The sequence below is a fragment of the Triticum aestivum genome, chromosome 4B (assembly GCF_018294505.1).
Source record: "Triticum aestivum cultivar Chinese Spring chromosome 4B, IWGSC CS RefSeq v2.1, whole genome shotgun sequence".
Taxonomy (NCBI): Eukaryota; Viridiplantae; Streptophyta; class Magnoliopsida; order Poales; family Poaceae; genus Triticum; species Triticum aestivum.
In genome coordinates, this window is record NC_057804.1 from 601,788,243 (window position 1) to 601,802,050 (window position 13,808).

The window sequence follows — 13,808 nt, forward strand, 5'->3', positions numbered from 1 at the left end:
AAGGTCTGCTTGGAGTATGGCCTCCCTGGCTGCACTCACCGGGTCATCTGGAGTATGATGAGCAACAAAGAGTGACCACGGTGGTATAGTCGGAGCAATCATGTCACGTCCCTAGTTCAGGCCTTGCTTGTCTTTGCTTTAGCTTCCACGCATCATGTTTAAATTCTTTTGAAACTTGAAATGGGGAATGTTCAAACCCTAGCATTAAAAAGGAATCCACCAGGTTCAACTAAAATATTTTTCAGTGAACCCAAATGGCCTTAAAATGTCACCTCCCTGGTTGTTAATTAGTTTAGCTTATTCTAACTTAATTAGCCACTGTTTCACTGACATGTAGGCCCTAATGTTTAATTAACTGACTAATTATTGAATTAGGTTAATTAAGCTCTGTTTAATCGCCCTGCAGCTGACACACGGGTCCCACGCGACAGGTTTGACTCGGGTCAACCCTGTTGACTTGCTGACGTCATACAGGCATCATGCTGACGCAGTAAAGTATTTCTGGAATTAAAATAAATCAGGAAATGATTTATAAATTTCAGAAAATACCCCCAAACTTCTAAAATTCATAGAAATTCAACCGTAACTCCAAATTAAATAATTTATATATGAAAAATGATCAGAACAATCCAATCTATCCATATATACCATTTTCATGCATGTTAGAACAACTTATGACTACTGTTTAGGACAATTCAACTAAATGACATTTAAGAAATCACATATGGAGTTTGAATTTGAACCTAGGGTTCAAACCAACTCTATTTAACTTGCTGCTAGTTGCATTAGCTCAAACCACAGCATATTGACATGTCATGATCATGCATCATATTGTGCATTGCATTGATTGTGTTTCCTTCTGTGATGCCGGTATTTGTCCCCTCTCGATAGACATGATACTGACGATGAGATTGATGACACCGATGAAGAGCTATACTATCTTCAGAAGTGCCATGCAAGCAAACCCCCCTTGTTCATTCCGATACAATCCCACTCTCTCGCTCCTGCTCTCTTTTAATGCATTAGGACAACAACGATTCAACTGTTACTTGCTACGGTAGTTGAACCCCCTTATCCTCTGCATGACCTGTCATTGCCACAGTAAATAGATGAAACCCACTAGCATGAGTAGGAGTTGTTTGAGCCCTGATGTGCCTACTCATTCATGCTTGTTTGTCATGCCTGCTATTGCTTAGAGTTGAGTCAGGTCTGATTCATCGGGGATGAATCAGAGGTGTGTGAACATGTCCTACTGTTGAGAGCTAAGTGTGTGAACACGATTTGGTAAAGGTAGCAGTGAGAGGCCATTTAGGAGTACATGGTGGGTTGTCTCATTGCAGCCGTCCTCAGGAACTGAGTTCTGTGTTTGTGATCCATGAACAGTTACTACCACACATTGGGCTCCGGGCGCTCCAAGCTCTCTCGACTTATTAATCAACCTGGTCTCTGTCCAGGAGTTGCAACTAGTTTCTGGTGTTTGTAGGTAGTGTTAGTAGTCTACCAAGTGGCACCCGGTACAGGTGGGCTTGGGACAGACTAGGCACAGTGGCCCGGTGTACCAAGTGGCACCCGGATGGTGGACTTGGGAACCCTGCACACATCGTTTGGGGCCGTGAGCGACACCCCGGCCGGATCTCCTTGCGGATGGAACCCGAATAGGCGATAAACCTGGATGAGAGACTTGTGTGGTTAGTGAGGTCGTGGCCGACACCCTCGCTGGGCTTCCGCTTGAAGGTTGCCGAGTACATGTCGTGTAAATGGCGGTAAGTGGTGAGAGCGTGTGTGAAGAATTACACCCCTGCAGGGTTAACATTATCTATTCGAATAGCCGTGTCCATGGTAAAGGACTTCTGGGTTGCCTGTACAGTTCATAGACAAGTGAAAGTGGATACTCTAAAATACGCAAGATAAGCGTGAGTGCTATGGATGGCGTTCTCGTAGGGAGACGGGAGCGGATCCATAATGGTGTATTGATATGGTGAATATGTGGACTCGTGTGCGCCACCTCAAAAGAGTTACTTGCAGTCGTAGTTCAGGATAGCCACCGAGTCAAAGCTGGCTTGCTGCAGTTAAACCCCACCATCCCCTTGTTGATAATGATGCATATGTAGTTAGATCTGATGTAAGTCTTGCTGGGTACATTTGTACTCACATTGCTTAATTTATGTTTTTGCAGAGAGGCTTCAGTCTCACTAGTAGTACCGTGTGGACTTCGACGTTTAGCTTGTTACCTCAGCTACGATCTTGTGCCTTCGGCAGGATCTGGTAGATAGACAGGCTTCTTAGCCTTTTTCATTTGTAGATGTCTGTACTCAAACATGTTAAGCTTCCACATGTGCTTTGACTTGTATGCTCTGATTGTTGGGTCATGAGACCCATGTTTGTAATATCTCGCTCCTCGGAGCCTATTGAATAAAATACTTGAGTTGTAGGGTCATGTTGTGATACCATGTTGTATTTGCACATATCGAGCATATTGTGTGTATGTTATTGAAATGCTTGGTATGTGTGGGATCTGACTATCTAGTTGTTTATCCTTAGTAGCCTCTCTTACCGGGAAATGTCTCCTAGTGCTTCCACTGAGCCCTGGTAGCTTGCTACTACTCCGGAACACTTAGGCTGGCCGGCATGTGTCCTTGTTCGTTCCCGTGTCTGTCCCTTCGGGGAAATGTCACGCGATGAATACCAGAGTCTTGTTAGCCCGCTACAGCCTGGTTCACCGGAGTCCTGTTAGCCCAGTGCTACAGCCTGGATTCACTCGCTGATGACCGACACGTTCGATGCTGGGTCATGGATGCCTGTCCCTGTAAGTTTGTGCCACTTTGGGTTTACGACTAGCCATGTCAGCCTGGGCTCCTTATCATATGGATGCTAGCGACACTATCATATACATGCCAAAAGGCGCAAACGGTCCTGGGCAAAGGTAAGGCGACACCCATGGGAGTACCATGCGTGAGGCCGCAAAGTGATATGAGGTGTTACATGCTAGATCGATGTGGCATTGAGTCGGGGTCCTGACAGCTTTGGTATCAGAGCTTGACCGCCTGTAGGATTACCAAGCCAAACTGGTCGAAGTTGAGTCTAGAAATTCTTTAGTTATATAAGGGAATTGATTGTGGGATGGAACGTAAGGCTCTTTTTAATCCTTATACCTTATGCCCTTCTGATCCGAGTCATCTTATCTTTCCTACGGGGTTAAGGAACTAGGCTTCCTCTTCTTTCTATCAGGATGACGTGTTTCTAATCCGTAGACTTATAGAATTGTTGGCTTAAGCCTCGGTTCAGTTCCTACTACTTCCGTATGTTAACTGTCGATCCCAGAACCTTGATATTGTGATTCTAAGTGGTTATGCCACCATTTTTGTAGCATGTCTCAAATATTTTCGAGCATTTACAGTCGTTATGCTGTCCGAGTCACCCCAGGTTTCTAAATAGTCTGATGCATTTGCAAATCCCTTCCTCCTGTTTCCGATGTCCCGTTGGGCCAGATTAACCACACTAATCAGTGAGTTGAGGTACTCTATTGCCTCGACGTATATGTTGGAGCTATTATTATGACCCTAGGTGTCTAGAGTATCACCTAGTAGTCTAGCCATGTTTTGTGTTTCCAGTGTGATGATTCTGGCCGTCATTCTTGAAAGCATCCCGTGATGCCATTTAGTTAGTAGGCATTCTATTCCTGGGTTTTGAACCCGAGATTCACCCTACTTACTTCATGTTGATAGTAATTGCTAGCTCCCTTAGGTTATTTGTAACCTTTGCGTTAGTCCTCGAGGTCCGTGGTATTTCCTTCTTCCAAATACTATGAACCATTTATGGCAGAAGTTCTTTGAACCAAAAGATCACAACCAGAGCTCTTGATGAGTTCTCGATTCTATGTTGTGACTCTGCCAGTTCTACCTTCCCGCATGGGTTGTCTGGAAGAGATATGTTGAACTCGTTTGACATGCTAATCCATGCATCCACAACTTAGAGAATCATATGTTCTTTTGAGTTGTTCCCCCTTTAGTTGTATTCTGACCCGCGTCTATCAATCGATAGTCTAGAGTATGTGTGCATTCGTTCGTCGATGCCTATTATTCTTGTGGTCTGTTAAGCCATTCTATTCTGGAATGACTAGGAGAAACAAACTCCAGTACCTTATCCATATTTAGGATTGGGTCAAAGCAGTTGTATTCCATAGACCAAAATGCCAATCTAGCTTTTGCTCTGCTCTACCTTGGAGTGTTACCATCTTTATGTCAAGAGTGTCATGAGAATTGCACCACCTCTTATGAAATCTTGATGCAGTAATACTTCTTGCCATCATTGTTCATTCCTCGGTTCCGTGTTGTTGCAACCGGAATGCCGACAGGTTAACTATGATGTGTGAAATCAATACTCCTAGCAACCATTTTGATTAGTGATTAATGGACGAAAATCTCATTCTTAGTGTGTTGGTTATGGAATCATCATTGTAAGATTGATCGTGCTACCTAGTCCTTATTTCCGGTGCACCCTCTGATCAATGAGTTAGGATTGTATCAATCCCTCGCTCTGTTGATCATATCGTCTTGCCCTGAAAAGCAAGATTGTTCTCGAGCTTAGTAACATATCGGTGGTTCGTGATTTCCGAATATCTTCTCGGAGGTATCGCTAGGTTGTCACCTGACCGCTATGTTGAGCTCGTGATCAAGTTGGTTTCTCTATGAACCACCCCTTCTCCAAGAATCTGTGTCGGATACCCCGAGCGAGTTGGTTAGGCTAAACAACAACTTGGAGAGTTGGAAGATGAAAGCTTGTCCGACTTAGATCATTTTACGGGATATCTTGTGTGTGTGTTGAAGATAGATGATATCTTCCTTGATTGAACCTCGTGGTCAATTATTGGATCTATTGTCTTGCCAAAACTTTGATATGAGTGTGGGCTATCCTCAAATCAAATCAGAACTAACGATGTTCGTAATGTTGTCTTACTCGTGGTTGATTCCTCAAGCATACACCATTATGTCTTTTGGGTCTGACCAATACTATCACCTTGTTCACATAGTTATGGAATTCCATCTTCATGGGAATCTGGATGAATTGTTGTTGAGCCCATCGACAACATCCTTATCTTCTTCATGATTTTGTTGGACATTAAGTTAGTATTGGAAACTTCCATAAGCATTATCTTCATGTCCCGTGCATGAAGCATATGTTCGGATGTAAGAAGTGACTTCCTCAGATTCACGTGCATTAGGTGCAAGTTGCCGCCGTAAATTCGAGAAAGATTGTTTTTGCTTTCTCCGGAATCATCCCAAGTCAGTCATGCATGTGCGAAGTATTCCATGGTTTGATAGGCTCGCTACCTCCACTCCATGTGTAATTCCTAACACCTCAATCCACTGATTGATTTGTTCAAGGAGAAGAAGCTCCTTCTTAAGAATCATGACTTATGTTAGGACTTCATTATCCTCGATGATGGTTCCCGTCCAGAACTCGGTAGTGTTTATTGTAAGACTTCTACGTGGTCATGCTTGTCTTGGACAGCGTGTTCACATGTATGTAGCAGAAACAGCTCATGTTTTGGAGCTTGCTATCGTAGATCATTTCCCGAGAATCTCGCAACGTCATCTCGTCGATTTGTGTTGCAAACTTTCATCTTTCTTTCTAGACTTGATGAGTCTGGAATATCCTGTCACCAACCAGATCTGAATCTCAGGCAGATGTGATGGTTGGTACTTTTTCCAAGATCTGTGATGTAGGCTCTGGCAAGGTTGATGTTTTGGCCGACACACCTAGCAGGAAGATCTATTATTGTAGTATCTTGAATGGGCAATTTTCCCATCTTCTCTATAAGGATTGCATGTGACTTTTCTAGAAGTGTTCCTTATAAATCCTTTGTCTCCCGAAGTCCGACCTATACTTGATGGCCACGCTAATGCTTAAAGTATGACTGTGGTATGTAGAACATCAAGGAGAACATTAGAGGCGGAGTGCTAAATGTCTCTCGGTCGATCATCCGGATTTTGATCCCTTGGCCCCGCTAAGGTGAAATCTGAGAAGGTTATCTTCCTTTGCATCTGCATCGTCCATCGCTGTTCATCATGGTAGTTCATTGTGTTGCCAGGATCCTCGGCACGGATGTTGGTAAAACCTTGATGATTACGGAAATGCTCAAGTTCTTAAGAGCACGCTCAGACACTAGGTTTTATCTTCGGAATCAGTCGGATTGTGCCTTCCATTTGTCGATTGATCTATAACCATAGTTCCATTCCAAAACTGAGTATGCCATTCCTTCGATTTGCTTCAAACAATCAATTGTAATCTTTTTTTCCTCAGGTCGGTATAAAGAGTTTCAATGATCTCTATTTCAAAGGTAATTCTTTTTGCCACTTAAGGGATGATTCCACGAGTCACCTCCTCCACGATGTCCCGCTGTGGCATCATGGCAACTCAACTCCTCGCTACGTTGACAACCGTTCACCACCCTTTTAAGCGTGGAATTGTTGTCTACCTAGTGAACCCTCGTCATTTGTTCCACTCCATCCCTCTAGATGTGTGTTTTGTGTCCCAGCTCGAGAGATGTTTCAATGTCCCACTCCATGAGTTAATCCTGAGTTGTTCGACCTTCGAGAAGATCAATCCTTCTAGAGTTTTCTTTCTCCTCTCGTTGTCATGTCGATTGGAGTTCTCGGAGCAAGACATCAAGATAAAGATGGTGATAGAGTCAGCGTCCTTATGAAGTGCAACCTGGATCGTGAAGATCGTGTTAGCTTGTGTCCCTGTGTCTTCTTACCATACGCTTGAATCTCGGGACGAGATTTTTGTTTAGTGGGGTGAGTTGTCACATCCCTAGTTCAGGCCTTGCTTGTCTTTGCTTTAGCTTCCATGCATCATGTTTAAATTCTTTTGAAACTTGAAATGGGGGATGTTCAAACCCTAGCATTAAAAAGGAATCCACCAGGTTCAACTAAAATATTTTTCAGTGAACCCAAATGGCCTTAAAAAATGTTCATCATTTTTGGAAAATGCTGGAAACAGCAACCAGAGGTGATGCACATTTTTGCATGACATTTTGGATTGTTGAATTAACACATATTGTATTTTGAATAGGAGCAAATAAATACTATAAATAATTTATTGCTACAATAATTCTGATTTTTGTTGAGGGGCTTTGGAATAATCCTTTTTAGTCCCTGCAAAATTTATCAGAAGCAACAAAATTAGTTTGGTTCAAAAACCAAATTAAAACATATGTCAGAAATAGAAAACAGAAATAAGAGAGAGAGAGAGAGTTACCTGGCGCTTACCTACTGCCGAGAGGCCCTGCTCTGTGCGGCCCATCTGAGCTGGCCGGCCCAGCCAACCTCCTCCTCCCTGTCGCCTTCCTCCTCGCGCCAGTAAGCGAGGGCGCGTGCCCGGCGCGTGAAGCCACACGTCGTGGCCACCTCCTCCCTCCCAGCCTGCCTGGCTCCTCCTCGATGCACCAGGCGACGCCACACAGCACCTCGACTCCCTCTCACTCTCCTCCCGTCCCCATCCCCTCCTCTGGCCCTCTCTCTCGCAAGAACAAAGCGCAACCGAGCGCTGCCGCCGACGCCGCTCGCCACCACCGCAACCACCGCCTTCCCCTCGACCCCTCGACGCGTCCAGGAGCTCCGCCACATCGTCCCCGACCTCTCCGCCAAGTCAAGCAAGTCGGGACGCACCGCAGCACCGCCATGTCGCCGTCTTCAACCTCGGACCGCCGGAGATCCCCCTCGCCGCTCCGCTCGCTCGGGTGCTTCCTCGAGCTCGCTGAGACCATCGTCCGCCTCGCCGTGAGCCTCTCTACCAATTCCCCTTGCTTCCATGTTCATTAGCTCATCGTAGCCCTCGATTCCATCGAGGCCGAGACCTCACCGGCGCCGGACTTGTCACCGTCGTCGTTTTGGTTCGCCTCCGTCCAAACCGAGCGCGTCACTGCACTCAGTGCACTCCCAGGAGCTTGCAGCACCCCTCCGCGCCCCCTGCCGTGCTTCATAGCACTGAACCCGAGAACGCCCGAGCTCCGGCCGCTGCTGCCGAGCTCGAGGCCATCGTCTTCGGCCGCCCTAGCTGTTGCTGCTTGCTGAAACGGGTGCGGGTGAGCTCCAGCTCTCCGTAGCCGCTCTCCTCCATCCATTTGGATGCCGGAGGAGCGAGCCCGAGCCCTCGGCCGCGCCTGTTGCCACTGGCGACGAGCTGCCGGCTGGTTAGGCCCTGTTGACCAGGGGTTTGACCTCCCCTCGGTCAATGACAGGTGGGGCCAGCCCCCTGTTAATTAGTTTATCTTATTCTAACTTAATGAGCCACTGTTTCACTCACATGTAGGCCCTAATTTTTAATTAACTGACTAATTATTGAATTAGGTTAATTAAGCTCTGTTTAATCGCCCTGCAGCTGACACACGGGTCCCAGGCGACAGGTTTGACTCTGGTCAACCCTGTTGACTTGCTGACGTCACACAGGCGTCATGCTGACGCAGTAAAGTATTTCTGGAATTAAAATAAATCAGGAAATGATTTATAAATTTCAGAAAATACCCCAAACTTCTAAAATTCATATAAATTCAACCGTAACTCCAAATTAAATAATTTATACATGAAAAATGATCAGAAAAATCCAATCTATCCATATGTACCATTTTCATGCATGTTAGAACAACTTATGACTACTGTTTAGGACAATTCAACTAAATGGCATTTAAGAAATCATATATGGAGTTTGAATTTGAACCTAGGGTTCAAACCAACTCTATTTAACTTGCTGCTAGTTGCATTAGCTCAAACCACAGCATATTGACATGTCATGATCATGCATCATATTGTGCATTGCATTGATTGTGTTTCCTTCTGTGATGTCGGTATTTGTCCCCTCTCGATAGACATGATACCGACGATGAGATCGATGACACCGATGAAGAGCTATACTATCTTCAGAAGTGCCAGGCAAGCAAACCCCCCTTGTTCATTCCGATACAATCCCACTCTCTCACTCCTACTCTCTTTTACTGCATTAGGACAACAACGATTCAACTGTTACTTGCTGCGGTAGTTGAACCCCCTTATCCTCTGCATGACCTGTCATTGCCACAGTAAATAGATGAAACCCACTAGCATGAGTAGGAGTTGTTTGAGCCCTGATGTGCCTACTCATTCATGCTTGTTTTTCATGCCTGCTATTGCTTAGAGTTGAGTCAGGTCTGATTCATCGGGGATGAATCGGAGGTGTGTGAACATGTCCTACTGTTGAGAGCTAAGTGCGTGAACATGATTTGGTAAAGGTAGCGGTGAGAGGCCATGTAGGAGTACATGGTGGGTTGTCTCATTGCAGCCGTCCTTAGGAACTGAGTTCTGTGTTTGTGATCCATGAACAGTTACTACCACACATTGGGCTCCGGGCGCTCCAAGCTCTCTCGACTTATTAATCAACCTGATCTCTGTCCAGGAGTTGCAACTAGTTTCTGGTGTTTGTAGGTAGTGTTAGTAGTCTACCAAGTGGCACCCGGTACAGGTGGGCTTGGGACAGACTAGGCACAGTGGCCCGGTGTACCAAGTGGCACCCGGATGGTGGACTTGGGAACCCTGCACACATCGTTTGGGGCCGTGAGCGACACCCCGGCCAGATCTCCTTGCGGATGGAACCCGAATAGGCGATAAACCTGGATGAGAGACTTGTGTGGTTAGTCAAGTCGTGGCCGACACCCTCGCTGGGCTTCCGCTTGAAGGTTGCCGACTACATGTCGTGTAAACGGCGGTAAGTGGTGAGAGCGTGCGTGAAGAAGTACACCCCTGCAGGGTTAACATTATCTATTCGAATAGCCGTGTCCGCGGTAAAGGACTTCTGGGTTGCCTGTACAGTTCATAGACAAGTGAAAGTGGATACTCTAAAATACGCAAGATAAGCGTGAGTGCTATGGATGGCGTTCTCGTAGGGAGACGGGAGCGGATCCATAGTGGTGTATTGATATGGTGAATATGTGGACTCGTGTGCGCCACCTCAAAAGAGTTACTTGCAGTCGTAGTTCAGGATAGCCACCGAGTCAAAGCTGGCTTGCTGCAGTTAAACCCCACCATCCCCTTGTTGATAATGATGCATATGTAGTTAGATCTGATGTAAGTCTTGCTGGGTACATCTGTACTCACGTTGCTTAATTTATGTTTTTGCAGAGAGGCTTTAGTCTCACTAGTAGTACCGTGTGGACTTCGACGTTTAGCTTGTTACGTCAGCTACGATCTTGTGCCTTCGGCAGGATCTGGTAGATAGATAGGCTTCTCAGCCTTTTTCATTTGTAGATGTCTGTACTCAGACATGTTAAGCTTGCGCATGTGCTTTGACTTGTATGCTCTGATTGTTGGGTCATGAGACCCATGTTTGTAATATCTCGCTCCTCGGAGCCTATTGAATAAAATACTTGAGTTGTAGGGTCATGTTGTGATGCCATGTTGTATTTGCACATATCGAGCATATTGTGTGTATGTTATTGAAATGCTTGGTATGTGTGGTATCTGACTATCTAGTTGTTTATCCTTAGTAGCCTCTCTTACCGGGAAATGTCTCCTAGTGCTTCCACTGAGCCATGGTAGCTTGTTACTACTCCGGAACACTTAGGCTGGCCGGCATGTGTCCTTCTTCGTTCCTGTGTCTGTCCCTTTGGGGAAATGTCACGCGATGAATACCGGAGTCCTGTTAGCCCGCTACAGCCCGGTTCACCGGAGTCCTGTTAGCCCAGTGCTACAGCCTGGATTCACTCGCTGATGACTGACACGTTCGATGCTGGGTCATGGATGCCTGTCCTTGTAAGTTTGTGCCACTTTGGGTTTACGACTAGCCATGTCAGCCCGGGCTCCTTATCATATGGATGCTAGCGACACTATCATATACGTGTGCCAAAAGGCGCAAACGGTACCGGGCAAAGGTAAGGCGACACTCGTGGGAGTACCGTGCGTGAGGCCGCAAAGTGATATGAGGTGTTACATGGTAGATCGATGTGGCATTGAGTCGGGGTCCTGACAAATCACAGGATCTGAAGCATGGAGCTGCGCAGGCGAAGCAGAGACTTGAGCAGTTGATGCTGAGGGACGGTCAGTCGACACAGGATTGACAAAAGATACAGAGGCTCAAGTCGGATCTCCAGACCGCTGAACAACCGTCTCCAGTGCTGACATCGACTGAGGTTCCTGGCCGACAGGCGTCCTCCTGCTTGAAGCCCCGCCCCTCCTTTCCGTATTCTTCAGAGGTGCTTTTTCATCATCATCTGGAAGTTCAATGATGTCCCGTGGGGCTGCACAAAAAATAGCCACAGGAACTCAATCGACCGACAACTCAATCAGCAAAATAAGCACAAGATTGCAGGATCGTACCAGCTTTGGAAGTAGCCGCATCTTCAGTCTCTTCGTTGTCCTGGGCCTTGTCAATATCCATGGAGGTCCCAGAAGTTGCAGCACTGAAAAATTCATAACCCACTCGGTCAGAGAAGAAGTATGAATCGATAATAAAATACGGAAAGACAGAGCACTCACGCAGAAGCGACGAGAACGTCCATCTTGATCTTGGGCAAGGTCTTTCGAGGCTTTGAAGGGGCAACATTGGGATGCTTGGCGACCTTTTTTGACGGCTCCAGAGTCGAAGTCCGAGTGCGCTTATGCACCTGCGTGCTTAGAGCCACAACCTTGTTGCAGCCACCCGCTGGATCAGGAGACTTCTTGGATCGGCGCTCTGTACGAGGTGGTGAGTTGACCTCCTCTTCTTTGTCGTCTGACTCATCACTCTCTTCCTCCTCCTCATCATCAGGAGATTGCCAGTCAGCGCTCTCTTCGGTGCTATCCGCTCCCTCCTGGACTTGCTCCTGGGCTTGCTCCCCATTTAGCATCGAATACATCTCAGTATAAACCTGCAAGGCAAGAAGTTAATCAAACATCAGTCGGATTCAAAGATGGTTGCAAGACAGAACAAAGTACACTCGGTAATAAGGATCGAACCTTGTCCGCTGGTTGTCGGCGTCGAATGGATCGACTCTCCTTCCCCCCTGGGGTTATCTTTGTTTCTGGTAATGCTCTTCAGCCACAGGGCCACCATCTCGTCGGGGACCTCCTCTGGGTGGACCCGAGAGGTGTCGTTGGAGCCCGAGTACATCCACATCAAGTGATCACGAGCTTGGAGCGGCTGGATGCGTCGACTGAGAAACACTTCCAATAAATCCATGCCAGTTACACCCTGGCGGACCAACTGAACTACCCTCTCGAGTAACATGTTCGTCTCTACTTTCTCCACTGCGGTCACAATCAGTGAATAAGGTTGCTGGACTCGATCTAGGGTAAAGGGAGGAAGACCGGTCGACTGGCCGGGGGTCAGAATGTCCTGGCAGTAGAACCAGGTCAACTGTCAGCCCCTAACCGACTCAGGAAGAGTCATAGGGGGAAAAGTGCTGCTCTTCCTCATCTGAATCCCTAAACCCCCGCACATCTGAATCACGTGTGTCCTCTCGTCAGTCAGATTTTCATTCTTCACGGTTTGGGAACGAACTGTGAAAATATGTTTGGAGAGACCCTAGTGCGGTCTACAGCCCAGGAAGTTTTCGCACATAGAAACAAATGCAGCAAGATATGTGATAGTGTTGGGAGAGAAATGGTGAAGCTGAGCACCGAAAAAGTTCAAAAAACCCCGAAAGAAAGGATGTGAGGGAAGGGAGAAACCACGGTCGACATGGGTGGCAAAGAGGACGCACTCACCCGCCCGCGACTGAGGCTCTATCTCATCCTCCGGCAGCCTCGAAGTCCCATCGGCCATCAAGCCCGTGGCGGCCAGATCTTCCAGATCGTCTGGCCGGAGCGTGGATCAGATCCAGTCCCCCTAGATCCAACCAGGTGGCAACCTGGACCTCGACGACGACCCCCGACTCATTTTCTTGCCCTTCACCGTCACCGTCGCTTTCTTCGCGTGCTCCAATGCCGTCGTCTTATCCTTCACCATTGTGGCGGGCTGCGCACGGGCGGAGCGGCGGCATCGAGGGCGAAAGAGGATGTGGTGGAGAAGTAGAGGAGGAAGAAGGGGAATGGGAGCGCATTATGCAAGTGCATCAGCCTCGACGCATTTTATGGGCCTACTTCTGAGTGTCTGACACGTGGGCCCGAGCGATCCTGTCAAATCCCGCAACAGATGCGCACCGGATATGTGGTAAAAAAAGGTGGCGCAAAAATCAAGGCGCCCATGCCTATCCGTCCCGTTTACTGCGTTGCGCTCTGCCTCACGCGCTTCCCCAAATTTTTGAATCCCGTAAGATCCGGGAACCGCTGTAACCAATCGCGCCGAAGATTTCACACCATAACAACACTCGAAGATTGCCAGCATAAGTTCACTCGACGACCTATGAATTGATCAAGGCGACTGAAATGAAGTCGAAGTTTCAGCATGAACCTCGAGCCCAACAAAATTGCTTATGAAGCATAAGAGTCGAGTTAAGGTCAACTTCAACTCTATTTTCACTCGGACCTCAATCCATTCGGAGGCTAATGACGATGCCATGAACCTAGGGTAGGGTCATAGCTCTGACCTATACGCCCTACCCAAGGTCATTACCCTAGAGTCAAGGACATTCAAAGTATAGCAAGAAGTACCGACAGAAGCCATCGAGTGCAATCCACTCGACCAGTCACCTCACCCGGATACACCAATTTCACTCGACCTGGATGAAGTCATTCGACCGTACAGGAAACCACTCGACGTACAGAAGACCTAGAGTCACTTAGGATGGCAACAGTCCAGCGTTCACTCCGTAGTCTTCAAGATCATTAATAGCACTTTATAGCCGGCGTTACCAGTAA